The sequence below is a fragment of the Ctenocephalides felis genome, unplaced genomic scaffold, assembly GCF_003426905.1.
Source record: "Ctenocephalides felis isolate EL2017-DRISC unplaced genomic scaffold, ASM342690v1 CF-g0.4_SCAFFOLD_01170, whole genome shotgun sequence".
Lineage (NCBI taxonomy): Eukaryota > Metazoa > Arthropoda > Insecta > Siphonaptera > Pulicidae > Ctenocephalides > Ctenocephalides felis.
In genome coordinates, this window is record NW_020537324.1 from 33,549,472 (window position 1) to 33,571,951 (window position 22,480).

General features: G+C 30.0%; 1 protein-coding gene across 1 annotated transcript in view; it reads right to left on the bottom strand.

Moving 5' to 3' along the window:
* The window catches only part of LOC113366224 (RNA-binding protein Rsf1-like), a 187,348-nt gene that overhangs the window by 164,026 nt on the left and 842 nt on the right, over positions 1–22,480 (bottom strand). The gene's annotated exons all lie outside the window — the stretch shown is intronic.

Sequence of the window (22,480 nt, forward strand, 5' to 3'; positions counted from 1 at the left end):
AATTTTTTTGAAAATTTATATTTTTTGAATTCTCGTAGGGTAAGCCATAGTAATCAAAAAACTTTTATATATCTTGAAAATAAAAACTTTTATATATCTTGTAAGGGATACGCACCCATTAATATAATTACATGATCATTATAATATAACGGTCAGAATACAAACTATGCAGTTTCTTCGTGAATCATACATACTTTACAATGTGAACCACAAAAGTCGCAAACAACTAAATCAGCTATTGTATTGCACTCTATAACGACGTTGAACAAGTTGTAAATAATTATTAGGATGGCAAAGTCACCTTGAACGCGAGCTCATAAAAGGCTTCAAATGACACAGTCTTTAGTTAATTAGTACTCAGTCTTTAGAGCCAATCATGAGCTCAGTCGTAATTTAGTTTTCTTTAAGTATTAGTCAGAAGAGTTATGTCCAGATCAGTAAGAGTCTCTTCGTCTTTCAAGTTACCTTATACCTTAAATCAAACGTTTAGATTCGTTTCTCGTTTTGAAGTTAATGTTATATAATGTGTACAAGAAATTATGAAATAAATAAAAATATCAAATATCTACGTCAGTTTATATTGATCAGCTTCACAGACTGGTAACAGCTTTGTTTAGCAGTACAAGAACCTACAAATTGTTGGCATCATCGGTGGGTCTTCTACACAGAAGGGATGTCATTGATGTTTGGATGTTTCATCATTACAATGTTCATGTTTAAAAGGTTTTTGTACATTTTGACATACCTTAAAAAATTATTATGTGTGTGTATGTATGTATGTTTGCATTTATGTTGTATGTGGGTGTGTTTATTATGTCTGTGCGGATACAATTTTTCGTCGAAGATTAAAGAACACAATCAACCGATTTGAATGATTCAAAAAACACTAATTCCTATTGATATGGAAAATTGCCAAAATGGTAATGGTAACAGAGTTTTCGAGAAAACTGAGTGTCTGGTTTGAATGATTTGAACATTTATTTGTATTGAGAAAATGAAGAACTGGTAAAATTTTTGGGAAAACAGGTCTAGCAGTTTGGAGATTGAGAGAAAAAAAGGAAAAAATATCATTTGGTGGTCAAAAATGAAAATTAGACATGAACATCAAATTACCTGATATTTTATGGAGTTTTAATAATGGTTATAAATTTTGTAAACATTTCTATGAAAATTTGGACGAAAGTTTAAGTCAGGTAGATTTTGTAAGAAATTACAAAATTCTATAGCCTCCTCCACCCCTTAAAGTAATGCCTAACGGCCGTTTTCGTGGGAACAAAACAGAGATTAGTATGGTATGTGTAAACACATTTACTTCGCAATACAATTTTTTTTTTCAAAACAAACGTTTTCCATTTTGGGGTAACAAACGATTTAGAATGATTTGAAACGTCGAGTAAATATATAATGATAAATTGAAAAACTTGGCAAAAAGAATTGGCTAGAAACGAACTTTAAAATGTAGGTAGTTAAAAATGTGATAATACTTAGATATAGATTACTTATGAAAAAAAGATTTCACTTTTATTATCCTACGTAGTAAAATTATGAATCGAAACTAATATAATTAATTTCATTACATATCTGTAAGATAGAATGGAACGTATTCGCAATCTAAAATTAAATCCGTCGGATGATTCAGGTACCTTACAATATTTAGGTAAGTCGGAAATGTCAATTTTGCTCAACAGACAGGCATCAACGTCCGTTGTGTATCTTCAATATCAGTTGTGTATAGTTTATGCACAAACCACAATTCGTTGGTTTCATCCCTCGTCATACGTGCCAAAACCCGAAGCGAATCCACTACTACCTGCTCCGGAGTTGTGCATACAATAATATTTGTGCTCCTGCTGGTGCACATACAGTACCTACGCGTTTGCATAGTTCACACGCCGTCAGCATTATTCAGATTTGCAAAGCAAATTTAATAAAATCATCACTGATTTCAATGCCGATCGCTGATAAAGGTAACAGAATAATCATGTTTCATATTGATGATATAGAAGGTTGTATTATGGTCACTGTTAGATGTAATTATTGAGCTGTTTGTAATAGGGTGAAGCGTGGCTTAAAGGACCACGGGTAAAGAGATCCACCCAACGATATCTTTAAAAACAAGTGACGTTGATAATATTTCAACTAAAATATTTAAAAGTAGAGAAAAATGATATATAATCAGCCACCACCTTGATTCTTACGACGTGGCTTTCGAGTGATAAACAGCAATGTTTAAAAATCCATAACAAAAGCATTTTCCTTTGTTGTTAGTTTTTTGGCTGCAAGCACTGTGGTTTAGTCTATAAGACCTTAGTATAATTTATTACGTTATTCACTTATTTTATGAGATTTATTGTTATTTTTACCCCTCTGTCCAATTGTACCCCGCCTATAGGGAAAAAGATGAGGTCACTAATTTTTTAACAACTTAATTCTACAATGATGAGTTATCTGGGAGTTTTACCAAACATAGTCAGATAGTTATTTGTTTGATATGTGTTATTTGTTGTGATATATTTGGTTTGATTTTCGCAATATATTTGTTCAAAGTCAAATTGGATCATTGTGCCCCGCCCTACCCTAATCGATAAGAAATCGATTAATTTTTGAAGTAAAACTTCTTTAGGCGCGTAAATAAGGGTGTAAATCTGTACAAATGCAACAGAAGTGCGTTACGACAGTCGATACGCTCTCGATTATATCATTTCTATACGGGTCGATTGTGATTAGTCGTTGTGTATGTGAATAGAGATCTGTCGTTGTATGCGTACCGGCGTCAACATTGTATCCGTATCGATATCAACAAGGAAATCGGCATAGATAAAAAAAAATTATAATTACAACGTAGTACAAATCTTGATTTAGTGAAAAATGCCTGAATCAGAAAAATATTTTACCCTGTTTCTTGAAAATAGTAAAACAAATTAAACATTTGTACTAAACGTAAGTTTATTGATTAGAAATAATTTCTATATTATTCGTAGTTTCTAAAAATCTTTGAAGTTATTAAAATGGAAAATATTCATTAGACAAGACAGATATTACAGCTGTTAAAAGAATATCGCCAGCTAAAAAGTAAAAAAAGACACATGCAGTCAATGAATGTATGTTAATTTCAATTACATGAAGTTCTTCAAACACAATTACATGATGAGTTAAGTTGCGAAAACAATATTTGTTTAGGCGTTGTTTAACATAATCCACTGTGTGAACTATTATTATAGAATTTATTAAACAGCAATTACTTCATTTCTAAATGCTAATTACAATGACAAACCGATCATGTCTTATACTTGAAGTATAACTTTAATTACATTATTGTTTTTAAATATTATACATATTTTTAATGCTATTATAAATATATAATTTAAAATTTATTATTATATAAATGTGTATAATGGTTGACACTAATAAATGTGTGCATCACGAGTGTTACCATATTACTAATAAACATTATTCAAAATTGTTATATGATGTATTTATTATTACTTAACTTAAAATTGCTACTTTGTACCTTAGCTAATATTATATGTTTTACTCCAATCGCGTGTGATTCTTACGAACACTCTTTTTTTGTGTATTTCAACAGCGATTAGAACTTTTTCTAGAGTCATATAAACTGCTGCGATGATTTTACTTAACTAAGTTTTTTTTTCAAACGGAAACCCAATAGTTGACTATTGTATTTGACTTTCTGATCGTTTTTCACACTTTGGAAAAAATAAACAAGGTCCAAATCGGTACCGAAGGCGAGGGTTTAATTTAAAGTATAAAGATTAAAACTAAAATATTTTCTATATCAGATAATTATGTAATTATTTTATAGTTTTGTTAATAGAGTAGGAGTATGTCAATACTTAAGAAATTATAAGAAAACTGACATAATTTTATTATATATGTGTATTGATTATAAATTTTCATTTAATTCTAAAAAACCTTGAATTTCAAAACTTCAAAATTTAGTTAAAAATAGGTTAAAAATTTATTCTTCATTTCATTTTCACAACTTAGCGTTTTTAATTGTATACTAAAATTTATAGCATTTATGATTACATAACGTAATAAATTTATATTTGTAACAATTTCATTAGCAGTACGCATACGAATTTCATTAATTAATTAGATCTTCCGGGTGCTATTTATTTTCTGGCCAACGTGTTCTGCAACGCAAACTTTTACTCGAATTGTTCCCATCATACCTGCGTTTCGTGAATTACTTCGTATTTTAATTAAACAATATTTGTTGCTGTTTCTGTATTCGTGGAACTTCTATCGCCGCATTAAATGTAGAAATACCGTTTTCATTCTAATCTGATATATGAAAGATGTAAATTTATTCATCCCTTGGATTTTATAAACAAGGGTCTCGAATGCGACCTGAATTCTGCTAACTTGGCTGATAAAGTAGTCTATTTAATTCAAGGTCATAGCGTTAGGGTGACAATGGATAACACATTTTCATAAAATAAAAGTAAACTTTATAACAAATATAAAAAATTCAAGAAAATGAAATAAAATGTACACTATTTAATTGTTTTCTCAAATTTCTATGCTAAACCATTGAATCGCCAATTTAATTGGTAGCTGGGTGAGACACTTAGTAGGGTAAACTGGATATAGGTGTGCCCAATTTGAAAACAAATTATATTCCCATTATAAACTCCCTGAAGAAATAGATATGTTTTCACGAAAAAACCTGATTTACTAATTTTAAAAAACCTGATTTACTAACTCCATGAAGATTATTGTGTATCAGTTCTGTGCACCGGCCGAGACGTTTCTTTGTAATTGGCAGAAAAGTGTAAAGTTTTTCTTTCACTTTTTAGACCAAAATTTTCAATCGATTTAGATATTCATTCAGAATTGCGTTGATTAAATTTTGTTGGAAGTCGAGCGGACAGTTTATTCGTAATTAAATTTTGTGAAAAAAATCTTTGACGATATTCAAGACACTTGGTATAACGATACATTTCGTAGTCTGAAATAACATACTAAAAATATTATAAGTCTACATCTACGATAAGCGGTTGAATTATAAAAATTCATCAAAGTTTTGAAGAATTTTGTCGTAAACTTGAGCGATTCGTAGTTAGCTACTGATTACAATTGACTTCCACACTTAAATATAATACTTTTTTAGTGTAAAGTGTGTGAAGACGATTAGATAAAATAATTGTTTTTAAACAAATTAATTTCAATTATACAATTACAGACATTATATATGTTTGAAAGACATCAATTGCAGATAATATTGATTATTTTTCAGCGAACGCAAAAATTTTATTTTAGAAATAAACACGGAAATATTTTATCTAATTAGCTGAATATCAATTCTTATTGATAAGTTGATTATGTACACGTATCAGCAATATAAGGCAATTTGCCTTACTAAATTTTACTGAATTAAATTCATTTTTGTGGAAATTGATAATAAGGCTTGATTTCGCAAAATTTTACATGTTTCTCATACGGTTTTAGGTCATAAAAGCTCTTTATTAAAGGGGGAGTAGGTCTGTTTGTCCAATATGGTTTAGTTATATGTAATTTTGCCAATTCTTCTAGTAAATAATTGCATGAATGGCATCTGGCCTTATGATGTATGTCAAAAGTCAATGAATAATAATAAAAAAAAATTCATTTTTCAATATTTATATTAATAACTGAGCACAACTATCTCTATCAAGCATATTGTACGTGGTATTATTTTAAATTTACCAATATTGAATATATATTTATGTAAGTATTTAGCATTTGTTAACTTGAACGTAAAAACGAGCGAAGCAATTCATGCATACTAAATAGTTTTTATTCTTCATTAAAAATAATCAAGATGTAAGAAAGTATAAATTTTAAAATAAAAACTAAGAAAATTAAAAAAAATATGTATAAAATCAATTGTTGAAAAAAATACATACGCAAAGAAAGAGTTATACATAAAAGAATAATAAGAAAGATTTTTTAAAATACTCCGAGTTTTTCATCAGAACTCAAATACCTTGAGTTAATTATAACAATATTGAAATGTAAAAATTAAAAATTAAATTATCAATAGCTTACAAAACAAACAAAAAACATGAAAATACACTACTCGATTTTATTTGTTCGTAACGTAATAACATCTCCAAACTTGTAAAGCGTAATTGATAATAATAATAAAATTTTCTCCACTGAAATAAATTTCATCCTTTGCGCCAGGTCGTGTCTGTCGCCTTACTATAGGTTCCGACGAGCGTTCGATGTGGTAAATCAGGGAACGGCCCCACCCTTTCGAACGTTCTGGGCAAGACGGGCACCTCGCCCTGCCTCGAGAATCGGGTGGGTGTTCGCATGTACGCTATTTCAGGGCTGTACGGGCAATGCCACGGCGTATCCGCTATTTGGAAGTAGGAAAGCGGATGCAAACGTCCGGTGTGATCCTTGTATTGTTCGCGGTGACGTTGACACGCACTGTAGAAACTATCCACTTCGAGGCGGCGGATTAGGTCTACCTACGCGACGAAATAAGATTTGTTCTATCAGAATTACATTATTGTGCTGTTGATTAACGTGGAGATAGAAGCTATAGGTCGATTTTGTGTCATGTGACTGATGTACTAAACGCAGAAAATTTTGTTTTAAATTTAAAATTAAACTAGTGGGGCGCATGGCATCTAGTCTTAAGGCAAATTGCTGGAACTTCCCGTACTAAATATTATTATTTTTTTTTTAAACGATTTTTTTGAAAAAAAATTACTTCGAAAAAATTAGATTTTTGATAAACTAGGAATTGGACAAAAAATTACTTTTTTTTTAAAAAAAATGTTTTTTTTTATTTTGACATATTTTGGGAATTCTAAACTTTTTTTCAAAACAATCGTACTGCCTTAACTGCAAAGAGACAAAATGTCAAAGCGCATAAGCGCCGCGTCGCCGTCTAATGAATAAACATTGGTACGGAACCCATAGAAATGCAAACAAACTTTATACTTATTGTTAAAATCTCTATAAAAAAATCTGATAATTTGATGTGCATATGTCTAATGATCATTTTTGACCGCCAAATAGCATTTTTTTTTTACTTTTATCAAAAAATCTCCGAAACCACTAAACTTGCCTTCATGAAAATTTGACCAATCCTTCATCTTGTCAATACAAATAAAATGTTTTTCAAATTAATAAAATCGGACGATCCGTTCTCTTAAAAACTGAGTTACCGTTTTTGGCACTTTTTGCCCCGTATCTTCGGAACGGCAAGACCTGCCTTCGCCAAAAACTAATCAGTACGTCTCCTTACCAATACGAATCGAATGTTTTTTGAATTATTCACATCGCTTCATCCGTGTTCCCGAAATCGTCGACGAAAATTTGTATCCGCACATACACACGCACACATACATACATCCATTTTTTCTAAGGTATGCCAAAATATTCAGAAACCTCTGAAACGTAAAGATATATAAAAAATTTCAATTTAGATTTTTGTGCGATTACTATAACTTGCCCTACGGGAAGTTAATTAACATTATTGACTTTCCGTAGGGTAAGTTATTGTAATGGGCCGAAAATCGAAATTGAAAATTTTTACATTTCTCTACGTTTTGGGTTCAATTTTTTGTCCACGGTTCAAAAAACATTGGATTCCTATTGATAGGGAGATGTGCTGATTAATTTTTGGCAATGGCAGGCCCAGCCATTTCGAAGATACAGAGCTAAATGTGCAGTTTTTGAGAGAACTAAGTGTCCAATTTAAATGATTCAAAGAACTTTCAGCTTGTTTTAACAAAATAATTGATTTTGGAGAAAAAAAATTGTATCATTTTGTTTTTTTTTTTAGTTTTTTTTATGTATCGAAAATAATGCAGATTTTATTTTTAATTCTGACTAAAGTTTTAATATACTTTAAACAAATAATTTTAACTTTGCAATTCAGTTTATATAATTCTTATAAATATTAGACAATGTTACAATATTTATAATAATCTATTTGAAAACATTCGGTATTCCTCGAACATTTCGTTACTGTACGGGAAGTTCCAGCAATTTGCTTTAAGGCACGATGCCATACACCCCACTAGTTTTCGTTAATATCTATGTATGTATCTTTTATTTTTAATAAATACACAATATTATTCATACATTTCATTATTCATATTCATACATTGATTATCCGGGTGCCTATCGACTACAATTAGTCCGGTTAATCGAGGTTCTACTGTATTTAATTTTTTTCATATTTTTTTTTAAATTGCTATTATCTATTTCTTTTATATGAATTGCAATCTGTCATTGTAATTAAAAAAAGAATATTTTCGAAATACGGTGTAAGAAAAAAAATCAAAAGGTTACCGAAATCCGTTTCGTTGTTGACTTTCAATATAAAATATTATGCAAATGTGATATATAACTCCTTTGCGAGTCATACAACTTGAAATTAAATATTTGATTGTATTGTGAAAAACTGAATTGATTTTTTTTCTTCATTTATTTAATTGAACAGCGATCAGAACTTATGGGTTCTATGAGCTGTTGTGATGAATTTCTTACAAATTACGTTTGTTTTTTTATTATAGATAGCAACCCAAACAGTTGTCTCATCTCTATGCGACGAATTTTATTATTACAATTATTGTAATAGTGATGACTTTTTATTGGTGCAGCGATGCCGTAAAATTGAATATAAAATTCAACACGAATCAAATCTACTCAAAATTACTTGTCCTATAAGCTGTGTGTTGAAGACTTAACCCGGCGGTTTCAAACCTGTGAAGAGCACCCCCTTAGGGGTGCGCGTATATCTGTTTCCGGAATACTATTTTTGAAAATAACCCACAATTTTTGAAATGATATTAAAAAATAAGAATAATTAGTTTTTATGCATATTTTTACATAATATTGCATTTTAATTTGTCATCTGTTATTATTAGTTGAATATTTATAAAAATAAATTGTTGAAAAATTGAGGTGGGCGCATCATTTTTTTATTAGAGCATGGGCGCGCGGTATAAAAATGGTTGGAAACCACTGACTTAACCTAATGATTCACGAGAGGCAACTCAAAGATTAACCACTTACATATGGCGATCATAATAAATAAGATTTCTATGTAGAGCAGAGCTTAAAGGTTCGCGGGTAAAAAGGTTCAGTACAAATATCTCACAATAGTTGAAAATAGACGTAAAACAATGTGTAATTAATTAGCCTTACAGCAACTTCCCTATCAGAAGATACACGGACATGTTTGAATCTTTATAACAAAAGTATTATGTTGTTCGTTTTTTTAATTGTGAGCACTGTTGTTCAATTTACGAAATCTTAATGTAATATTTAAGTATGCCACATTTAATTGTTTTATACGATGTATTGTTAATTTTACGTTATATAAAACAGATGTTTTTATACAACCTGCAGCCATAACAGTGGCTGCGGTAAAAAGGGTCAACCAAATGCTTCCCATAAAAAAGGTGTAAACAGTAAAAAATAATAATTTAAAAAAAAACAATTTTACAATAAATATATTAAACTCATAGTTATTCCGAAATGCCAGATCAAATTTATTTATAGTTATTTGTCAAAAATGTGCCTCTAAAATTATTACTTTGCATTGGTTGAAGATTGTAGCTATTATTTCGTAATTCTTATCAATTAACAAAGTACAGATTACAAATTAAAAAAAAATAGTAAAAAACACATTTATATAATTAGGTATTGAGTGGGAATTTTACTGATCATAGTGCGATAGTTATTTGTTTGATACGCGTTATATGTTGTAAAGTTGTGATATATTGGTATAATTACTTAGAAAATATAAATATCAGTTATTACCTAGTCATATTGGACTTTTGTGACCTACTCTTTCCTATGGCAAATATTTATGTTTGTAGTATGTAGCAAATATGCTTTCACTTTGAATTAATTTGAAGATCTATAACCTAAAGCGTAAATTTTATATCATGCTGCCTGATATGAAGCTAACTTATGTAAAAATCCAACACGAGATTAGTAGTGTGTCCTGGCCCACACCACCATTTTTAAAAAATATAAATAGGTCATATACTTGAACCTATAATTTGTACTTCATTGTACTTTTTTTTCATTAATGTCTAGACACTATAAGTTTGGGAATCTAGATAGAGTGATAATTTCACTGTTCTTTCGTTAGATCAACATTTCACATTTGAAAATAAGAAAATAATTTAATTGCAACTTCATTTACTCCTATATTTTGATTTTTTTACCGTTTTATGCGCTTTGCTTTATTAAATTTCAATTCAATATTTTCAGCGTAATTAATAAAATTATGAAGCCTGGCAAATAGGAAAAATAATTAAAAACTTACAATAGATGCAAGATTGTAAAAATATCGTGTTATTTATATAATATTTATCTTCTTTGCACAAATAGCTACATTGAGGTTGTTATGAACAGGTCATTTAATTAATAGCATAACAGTTGTTGATTGGTGATATTGATACGTCTGTCAAATACAGCTCGAAATGTAATTACGTACATTTTAGCAGGGCTATTAATTAACTCATTTATTAAGAAACATCAATCAATTTGATGTAATTAAATATAAAGTATCCATGGGGTTCGTGGCATACGAAAATAGAATATACCTACTATAAATTATATACATTCATAACATACTAATATTTATGTCATCATAATATATATAAACACACAAAAATGTAATGAAACTTATTGATTCTGAAATATTTTCATCAAATTACATTGTTTGTAAACGTAAGTTTTCAATAATTACTATTATTTTGAACTCAAATACACCATTTTAGTTATATATAATCACATACAATAGCCATGCTAATTGGTAGTTTATGAAAAGTAAGGATATGAAGGAGATAATTAGTTAAATTCACACAAATTTTTTCAAATTTCCATTTTAAAATGAAATTTCTTTTGATATGTAAAATAATAAGCTTTATATAAAAAAAATTCGCTCACTCTGTATCTTATAATTCCCATACAATTACCAGAAAAACTATTAAGATCAGTTAGACACAGCTTTGCTTATAACATTTCATAGAAGATTCAAAAATCAGCAAAAATAATGTGTTTATTATTAAATATTAAAAAAAAGTATTATTATTTAAAATTATTTACATAATAAAACAAACTGCAAAATACCCAGAACTTACAAAAATAGAACGCTAAATGATAATTTATGTTTTTGTATTCAACGAATGCGAATAAAACTTGCATATACGTTATTCCTTTGATCACTTTTATAGCATACATGATGCATTTGCAAAATTTGAACAAATCTAAATAAGGTGAATATTTTCATACGTTAAATTCCTACAACAACCTAAACAACCGATAATAAAATAATTATGGGTAAGAAAGCAGAGCAAAACTAAAACTCGATTCAAGTAATATATTTCCACTCAACACCGCAGTACCCGAAATGGGCTATTTTCAATTAAAAATATGAATTTGATCTATATTTTTAAGTGAAAATGGACATAGCTGCTGCGCGATATCAGGTTGCCAGAGTGACCTCGGCCACACGATGCGGTGCGCTTAACCATTACGCCATGGAACACCAGACAACCGAACGAAAAATATAAATGTGGATTGGTAACTCCCATAAATATTACATTACCGCATTAACGACTTTTTAACTTCCCGTAGAGCAAGTTATAGTAATCGCAAAAAAATCGAAAATGAAAATTTTTATATATCTTTACGTTTCAAAGGTTTTTGAACATTTTGGCATACCTTAGAAAAAATGGATGTATGTGTGTGTGTGTGTGCCGATTATTTCGGGAACACCAATCAACCGATTTGAGTAATTCAAAACACATTCGATTCATATTAATAAGGAGACATGCTGATTAGTTTTTGGTGAAGGCAGGTCTAGCCGTTCCGAAGATACGGGGCAAAAATTGCCAAAAACGGTAACTCACTTTTTAAGAGAACGGAGCGTCCGATTTTAATAATTCAAAAAACATTTTACTTATATTGACAAGATGAAACATTGATCAAATTTTCATGAAGGCAGGTTTAGCGGTTTCGAAGATCTAATGACAAAAGTAAAAAAATATGCCATTTGGCGGTCAAAAATGATCACTAGACATATGCACATCAAATTATCAGATATTTTAAGCATTTAAAGCAGTTGACTTGAAAAAAAGTTCAGAATTTCCAAAATATATCAAAATAAATGATTTAAGATAGAATGATTTAATATGGTTCGAAATTTTATTAAAAGTTTCAAATCATTGATCAACTTGTATTGATTATTATTGATTATTTTTAATTACTCGAATTTTGAATTGCGGTACGGGAAGTTCTAGCAATTTGCCTCAAGGCACAATGCCTTAATTGCCTTAAGACTTCCACTTACAGCTAGTTTATCGTACTATTGAACTGTGGTGATAACTGAAATGTGTTATTAGCTGTTTTAATAATTTAACTCAATTAGTTGTATCAGTTTTTATAAATGGCAAACCAACCTGTTACATCTCATATTGGCTAATTTTACTATTACAATTTCTGTAATAGTGGTAAATTTTTATTGATACAGCAATGACGTGCAAGGGATATTTTTAGTTGGAAACATACTGCTATCTATATTTGTAGATATGGATACTTAACTTAACGGACTTAACAACAGGCCGTTCTAAGAGGACTTAAGGACGAATACCTTAATAATAAAAAAAATCATATTTTTTAACATTACTATGCCGTACAACAATTCGCTATACAATTATAAACTTTTAACAATTTATAAAAATACTCAAAATTTAATAATTGATATTGATGAGGTATGTACCAACGTAATCACAGACGAGAATGAAGTTACATCAACGCTGTAAGTCTACTCACTCAATTTTTCAGTTTAAAAAATTGGGCTAATATGGTTTTAATTCATAATGAATGTTAAAAGAAAACTCCCTCTTAAAAGCTTATAAAAGATTTGCTGAGTTCGCAATAAAACGAGGCTCCTTTAGTACCCTAAAAATAGGCTTTCAGAGAACCGAGAATATCGAAGGTAAGTGAATATTTAATAGCCCTGTCCATCTGCTGATTTATTAAGACCTTTCTATCTTTCACTAATTTCCGAAATAATTTATATCATCAAGACGTCCGCTTCCATCACCTGTGTCATGTTCTGCATGGGGCTGTCGAGCGAGCGCCAGTCTGCCATGCGGTTAGCCGCGACCAGGTCGGGTTTGGGGGTATAGGCGGAACTCATCAGCCCCCATTGTCCCTCGGGCATAGTGAACCTGGAGAGCACCTCGTTCCGATAGTTTTGGAAGTAACTCACGTGGTAGTTCTGGTACATCGATCCGACGCCACTCTTTGTCGGAGGCAATGCACCCATGTACACGGGGTGCAACGAGGGCGGCACATATGAACCGTGGGTTACGGATTTCATCGAATTCGACATTATGAGTACTTTTTTTATAATTTGTTACTGTGTTGTTTAATTCGACTCAGCTTTAGGTTTTATTTAATTTAAAACAGTTGCTAATTATTCTTGAGTGATTTTCGTATTTCAACATAATTTTGACATTCTGTAACACAACAATTATTTATTTGATGGTGAAATGAATCATTTACGAACAAGCAATAAGTAAAATTTCTAATTTCAGTAATTTATAACTCATATTATAGTATAGCATTCCATACCATCTCTAATTCTATAAATTGCTTATATTTAAAACGCGATATTGAGTTTTTTGTCATTTTCAGCACCCCTGATTTTTGAAACCAAGCGAGTAATAATCCTTTAACACGTGATCGCAAAGCCCTGGGTAAATTTGCAAATGTTTTATATGATTTAAAAATTGCAAATGAAAAATAATTTATTGGATTGTCGTATGTATTGCAAATTACTGTCAAAGTTCAATTAAGTCCGCATTTTCAGTTTAAGTGTAATGTAACCATTTATGATGTACTATATACATACTTTTCGCTCATCCCGTTTACTAAATGAATTTTCTATTTGCTAAGTATTTTCTAAATAATTTTTGCCCGAATATGATGTTTTAGATACCTTAATATTCAATACTGATATTCATAGTTCAACTTACTTGTAAAATTACTTCGTCCTACAATTACTTATTTCTTTTTGAATGTTATAATTAAATTAATGTTTATAAAAATTTGAAGCTCAAAATTTATTTTACATTCGAAAAAAATTAGAAGTAATATAACATTTTAAGGTTATAAACGTCACCCATCCTCATGAAATTTATATTGCATAAATATGTAAATATTGCTATTTTGTTTCATTTTTTGACTTTTTACTTTAAATTGCATAAAGCTAAATGTAGACATGTAGACATAAATCATTGAGCAAGACAAATATATCTCGACATTTCAAATTTGAAATCACAATTTGACAATTCTAGAAATTCTAGAAAATCAATGTGCCCGAAATTGATAATAATTTGTTTTAAATAATCGATCAATTTATGCGTTTACCAACTAATTAGATCGTGAATATTATTAAAACTATGGGGAAGTCATTATTTGGTTATACAAACTATGATAAATATTCCTTTTTTTTTTGCAATTCAAGATTGAATAAAATTGGAGCATATAAATAAACCATTTTTAATGAAGGAAAAGTTTAGATGTTTGCCAGAAAATCCAATATGCTAAGTTGAAGTTTCAAGTGGTTTTGAATCATTAGTCATATTTGGAAAAACTGTGTGTATATGTGAGAGCTGTTTTTTTTACCTATGCCGATGTATTTTGAAGTCGTTTATAAAACAAATGCTATTCAAGGATACAATAAAAAACAGTTTTTTTATGAATTTTTTTTTATCATAATTGCGGGCTTTAAGTAAGAGCTTTATACTTCGACTATTATATGCAATACTTCTTTATCTATGATATTATATCTTATATTTTTCGATCCATATGTTCTATTAAATTTTCTTCATAATTAATTTGAAAAAATTAGCATCTGTTAGTTTGTTTTCCTAATTTTTGTTAATTTAACTATTAATTTACGAAAAACCGGGACATCCGGGACAAAAAATCAAAATCCGGGACAAATATTGCTTTAAGAAAAACCCGGGCACAAGGCGGAAATCCGGGACTGTACCGGCCAATCCGAGACGTATGGCCACCTTAATTATAAATCTGTTAAAAAGCAATTGTAAATTGTGTTGTATAATTATTGATCAGTAGTTTTTAGTAAATTTTAAAGTAAATGGCTAAGTCTCAGTTCTTGTGGATTAAATAGAGTATTTATACCTATTGATGGCAAGTTCGAGCAACTTGTCTCAAGATAAAATTACTTACACTTAGTTATTTATCATAATTATTAAATATATAGACATGTTTTATAAGTGCAAATCATTTATTTCAAACTAAATGAAAATTTTTAATAAATTCTTAACTTACCGTAAGGTAAGTAATAATAATCGTCCAAAACTGGAAAATGATTTTTTGCACGTTTGAGGGGTTTCTAGACATTCAAAAAATTGATGTATGCGTGTGTGTGTTTTAGGTGTCCACAATTTCGGAAGCACAGATCAACCGATTTGAATGATTGAAAAAAAAATCGATTCCTACTTGCTGATAAGTTTTTGGGAAAGATCGGTCAGCCGTTTCCGAGATACCAAGCAAAGAGTGCAAAACATGGAAATTAAGATTTTGAGAGAACAAGGCAACCAATTTGAATGATTCAAAAAACGTTCAATTCGAAGGCGTGATTATTAGTTTTTGGCAAAAGTATGAAAAATAACAGTTGAGAGAACCATTATACCAATAATATATATTGTTTTGAATATCAAAAATGACACTTACAAATGAATAAATTTAACTTTACAATTCAGTTTGTTTAATTCTTAGAAATATGAGACAACCTCCTTCATTCTAACATCACTGGATCGAGTTTTGTTTCTTTACTTTTCATGTAAACATATATGAAAGTCATTGTCCAATCTCTAAGTTCAGATATTTCCAGTATTTATAATAATCTATACGCATTTAATATTTCTCAAATATTTCATTGTAGTACGGGAAGTTCCAGCAATTTATCTCAAGATACGATGTTATGTATCACTAGTTAACTTCCCATAGGTTAAAAATCGAAAATGAACATTTTTATATATCTTTACGTTTCAGAGGTTTCTGAATATTTTGGCATACCTTAGCAAAGATGGATGTGTGTGTGTGCGGATACAAATTTTCGTCGACGATTTCTGGAACACGGTTCAACCGATTTCAATTATTCAAAAAGCATTCGATTACTATTAATAAGGAGACGTGCTAATTAGTTTTTGGCATAGGCAAGTCTAGCCGTTTCGAAGATACGGGACAAAAAATGCCAAAAACTTAGTTTTTAAGATAACGCAGTCTCCGATTTTAATAATTCAAAAAACATTTTACTTGTATTGACAAGATGAAGAACTGATTAATTTTTTGGGAAGGCAGGTAAATCAGGCAAAAAAGTAAAAAAAAATGCCATTTTGAGGTCAAAAATGATCTATGCACGTCAAATTATCAGATATTTTATGTAGATTTTAATAATGTGTACCAATTTTGTTTACATTTCTATGGGTTTCGTAACATCGTTTTTCTGTTACGCGCTTCGATATTGCGTCTCTATGCAGCTAAAGCAGTGCGATTGCTTTGAAAAAAAGTTCAAAATTTCCTAAATATTTCAAAATAAATAAAACATTTATTGTTCATAAGTTTATATACATATACATATTTAACCTTTTTTTTATATTTAATTTTTGATACGAGAAGTTCCAGCAATTTACGTTAAGGCACGATGCCATGCACCACTAGTTTTTAAATAGATCCAGATAGAAACGATTGCATATCATAATATTGGCAAAACAAAAGTTTCGCTTAATGTTTGTCCTTTATCAATTAGCAACACGTTACGTGTCATGACGTTTAGCGTTTTGTTACATTAGAACCTGTGACTTCCTGGGGTAACGAGCTCGTACATCAAAATCCTTTGACATTTAAAGTGCATGAGGGTATGTGTCATCAGCAGCTCGAGATACGGTTATAAATCATTTTACACGGCTGCTTATTGGCAGCCTTAGAAATTCAACGCACATGACAATTATTACCAACGACCTGTTATTCCTATATACATTTTTCATAAGCTGATTTGTCAAATTGTCAAATATTTTGCATCATCTGATATTATAAGTCAACGAAATAAACTTCAAGTACTAACTATCTTGATAATAAAAATCATGGTGGCCAGTTTCTTAAGACACAACGCACAATCATCAGCTAGTTACAATGATACAAGAATGAACAATTTTGTTCAAATAATTGTATACCTAATAGATGGTTTGAAAATAAATCTTTTCGCTACAAACGACTACTGTTTAATTTTTAATTGTTGTTATTGTTGAATTTAATAATTTTTGCAGCCAATGAATATATGCAGTGAAGAGTGCTACTAACTTTTAACTTGGTATAATATGATCGGTAAAATTAAGTCCTCGTTACTGTATGAAATGTGGAAAGCAGTAAAAATCATTTTCATAGCAATAATTAAATAACAGTGAAAAAGCTATAAGCTATTACCCTGATTTTTAGAACTTTAGTACTAGTTCTGGAATTCCATTTACATGACATTATGGAGGTCACTCCCTTTCGATTTTGAGATTTTTCGATATTATGAAAGCTAAAAACCTAAGAATTATTTAAAAAAAAAATCATCTCAACATCTATATTTTTGACGAAGTTATAATTGTACATAGCTCTATATGTATGATCCTCTGAAATCTGTTTTTCATCGCTCCGCGAGCTATTGTATGCCAGCTGCTCTCTTTTTCATTATAATACCTTATGCACGTGACCTTTTTAATGTGTCAGAATTCTTTGAACACCATAGTGTATTTAGTACATTAAATAAAATGGTGTATTTAGTACATTATATTAAAAACTTTAAATACGTTTTCCTCAAATTGACTTTTTTCAATGCGGTGCCACAAACTAAAAAAACTACAAGTCGGATCGACTTGCTACCTCAAACAACTTGATAACATAACGCAAAAAATTTTTGCAAAGCTTCTCGCCCCAAAAAAGGCCTATTTTAACACTTTTTTTTAAATAGCTGCCATTTTTTTCGTTCTTGCTTTTTTTCTTTCATTTTGATAGGGGGACTGGATTCAAACTTCTTCTTCAACGTAGTTTCTTTTTTTTTGTTTCAGGCTATGCGCAACAGGTTTATCGGTTGCACCGCAAAAGAGATCGATTTTGCAAGGCCGACTTTGGCGCTCCCTGGTTAAAAAATGACGGTGAAAAAAAAGAAAATTTCGTAATATTCTATGATTTTGTAATTTTTGTTTAAAAAAAACCGCATGTCTCTATGATAAATACATTTCGAGAAAAACAAAAACAAATACCTTGCATTTTTTGTAAAAAAAAACGAACAAACCCCTTAAAGAAAATTATGATACAAAAAAGTCAAAATTAAATCTGAAGTAAAAGAAATTTCGTTTATAAAATGCATTCGCAAAGACCATACTACGAAAAACTCAAGTTGAGCCTATATATAACTACAATATAAGTATTTTTCTAAATCGAAAAAAACTGAATATTGAATTTATTGTTTCATAATTAGTACTTTATTTAGTTACTGGCCAATCCACAAATCAAGTACCTCTACTTATACACACTTATATATTAGATCAAATTACTGAATTGCTCAAATATTTGAAATTAAAATAATTGGATCACACCCTTATTTGAACACGTTAGTTAGAATATTCTGCAAATTCAAAAACAATTTCTTGTTATTGTTTGAATATGGTTGATTTTGTCATTCAACTTAAAAGATTGTTCTCTTTTAAATTGCAAAACCATGTAATATAACTAAACTGATGTAATTACATTACAAGTTTGATAGCTTATATCATTACGTTTAATAATATAGATAAAACTGTATCTTATTAAACTGATGTAAATATTTTATCTCATAACTTATTTCAAGTCAGCTATATCACGCGTAAACACATTTACTACAAGTAATATATGCGAAATGCAAATTAGCGAATCCGGGTATAATAATTTATTGCAAATACCTGTGTACTATTGCATAATTTCTCATAATTATATATATCTTCATACAGAATTATGTAGATTTTAATAATATTGCATATACATTCACTAAACATGTACTACACATTGCAGCAATAAGCACGAAAATAAGCACCACATGGGCAAAAATTCGAATAATTTGAATGAAAATTAGCAATTTGCATAACATTTTTATATTATAATCAATCAGTTACAAAAATAAATTGTTTTATTCATAATCAGATAAATACTCATACAAATGAGTATATTAATAAAAGTTTACAGTAATCAGGAGTTATAAATTCATATTTTCTATTAAAAATAGTCTTATGACATGTTTAATAGCTTTTGTATAAAATGAAATTTGCATTTATATTAACCTCATAAATGAGCTATCAACCGATAAGCGATTGAAGTGGCTGATACTGATAGGAATATATAGAGCAGAATGCAATATTGTGCTAGATTATAATGTTTCAAATTAGTTGTACTATTGTAGAATTTCAAATATTATATAAAGGCGAAAAGATAAGTACATTTAATACAGAAAATTTTTCAATATTACTTGTAGCTCACTATTTTAACCATCATTTTAACATAAAATTGAACTATTTGTCCATCACTATTGCATTTTGCACAATTGATAGATTATCCTTAGAATTCCTTGCAAAATTGTTTGGAGTTTAAGTATAAGGGAAGTACGGTCAAAATGGCATGGTTGTATGTCTTTTAAAGATATTTATTTATTATATATTACAATCAGTCTCAATCGTTTTTACTCATCTCAGGTTCTCTGCTTACCAGTAACATAGACTTGTTGGAGCTATAATAATATATTTATTCAAGAATATTACAACAAATTACGTAAACCCCTTTGTCCATATAGTATGGTCAAAATAACTTATAAAGTAAGGACACAAATATAATAGTTTTTAAAATGGAATTTTAAAAATAAAACATCATATCGACATCATCACATGATGCATGAGCCCAGTCAAGTCATACAAAGTAATCAACATTATCCGGGTAGAGAACTGAGAAAGAGGTAATTTTAATAAAAGCAAGTTTCTTATTTTCACCTGTGGATCCTTTGACATATTTTTAGAAGTAGCTGGTGTAGAAGTTAAAAAACAATCACCTTGAAAAGGTTTCAATTTTCTTATTTCTTGGACTCGAACAAACTACCTAGCAGTGCTGGCGAAATAGCACAGTTATTTTGTCTATTGGATAAGTACTTATGTCAAATGGCCAAAGTAAACAACAATGAATAAATAATCAAATAATTAAAATTGCATCAAGCATTTGAGAAAAGCAATAAAATTAATAGAAACCACTGGGCAGCAGTACAAAGTAATTGATTTTAAAAAAAATAATTGCAACTAACAATAAGTAAATCCCCAAAAACATGCTAAAACCACCATTAAAATAAACTTTAGAAGGCGCGATACACGTTTTAATGGATACTCAACATGAGATTCGACATTGTGATTCAATAACCCCACATAATTCCCCTATTAGAAGCATCACATATTAGAAGATTGAAAAAGAAATATCCCTTCGACCTGATGCATTAAAATGAAGTAACCTATTGCGGCAATCTCCATCATGCCATCTCATGTGAAACTCGAGTACTATTACTGGAGTCCTAATAATCTGCACAATAGCTTATAGAATTTTTATAATTATTATTTAATTATTGTGAAAATAAAACATTGTGATTATGGCTCTCGTCACGTTAGCCAAGTTTTAGACAATGCCATCACTGTGTCATTTTGATCATAAGCCATTTTGCCCATATTTTCCCTACATATCAATACATATATTGAAACAACAGTGATAAATAATTGAAAATTATGTTCACATCAGAAAAAACTAAAAATTTTATTAGATAACATTGATTATCAAGATTATTGCACTAGAACATATGAGAAGAATTCTGTAGTCGTTCACATCCTCGCATAAGATACACGTGTACTTATCCCCCATAATTTGTAGCGGACACAAGTTATGTTGTTATTCTCGACGAATGTGATCAATGACTTGTTGTATTCAGCACAAACCTCATTGAAACAATGTCAACTGCATGCCATCAGCTGACGGAACACTACTTTTCGCCCGCTCATCAAGTGAATGAACGCAAAACGTCTCGTGTAGGAATTGAAAATAGCGCCGACGAGAGACTAGAACTGAAATAGCTGTACGTAACTTGTACGTCATTGTATTTTATTTTGCATGATCGCGCTCTGTCGTATCGCATAAAATGTAATTACGCCGACGCTTCGCTTTAGTGTCAATGAAAAGTCGGCAAATCCGTGCCCGATTGCGGAGCGTAGGAGCGAAGGAGCGTACTATCGCGCGGAGCACACGTTGGGATGGCAGACTCTAAGAACATGTAGCCATCATTAAGATAAATTAACTAGTAGTGCGCGGCATCATGCCTTAAGGGAGTCTTCTAGAAAAGAAGCATGAATTTGTCACTTTTAAATAATCGTAAAAGAGCATTGAATTTTTATACTAGTGGTGTATGGCATCGTGCCTTAAGGCAAGTTGCTGGACCTTTCTTTACCAGAATTAAATATTCGATTAATCAAAAAATATTGATCAATGATTAATAACAAACATTTTCAAATAGATAATTATAATCACTATATATTTTATCCTTTACAAAATATACAGGGACGATCTTATCGCTCAAAACACTTGAGAAAGTTTACATTAGCATGAGATGCAGAATAAAACCATTTGAGGATATATTTCTTACAATAATAATAATGCATTTAAAATATAAACATTTTCAAACTGAATTCTAAATTTAAAATTCATATTTGAAGTATAATAATTTCTATATTTTTGAAAAATTTGAATTTTTTTCGGAAAATTTTGAAATTAGCTTGAACCGTATAAGTAAACTTTAAAAGTTAAAAATCTTGGTATGGAACAAAAAAAAATGTAACAAAATTAGTACTATAAAATATTTAGCCCTTTGATAAGAATATGTCTAATGATCATTTTAGACCGCCAAATATCAACTTTTTTTACTTTCCCTCTGTTTCTCCGAAACCGCTAGATCTAGCTTAACAAACATTTCATCAATTATTTTAAAAAAAAAAAATCAAACATGTTTAAAAAAAGAATCAAAAAATTTTGTTTTTTCACGTAACTAAAAATACACGTGATGTTTGGTGGGGGAGGGGGGGTAATTTTGAATATCACCACGTATCACCAAGGGGGAGGGGGGGTCCAAAAATCCTTAAAAACTAGCTCACGTGATTAATGGACGCCCCAAAGTATGCAAAATGTTCAGTAGACTTTGAAATATAAAGATATGTGTAAATTTTCATTTTCGATTTTTGCAATTGCTATAACATACCCTAAAATAAAAGTAAAAACAAAATCAGCTTCTATTGAATCAATGTTTAAGTCAAATCTAGAGTAAATCATCCATAATATAAAGATAACTCTTCGT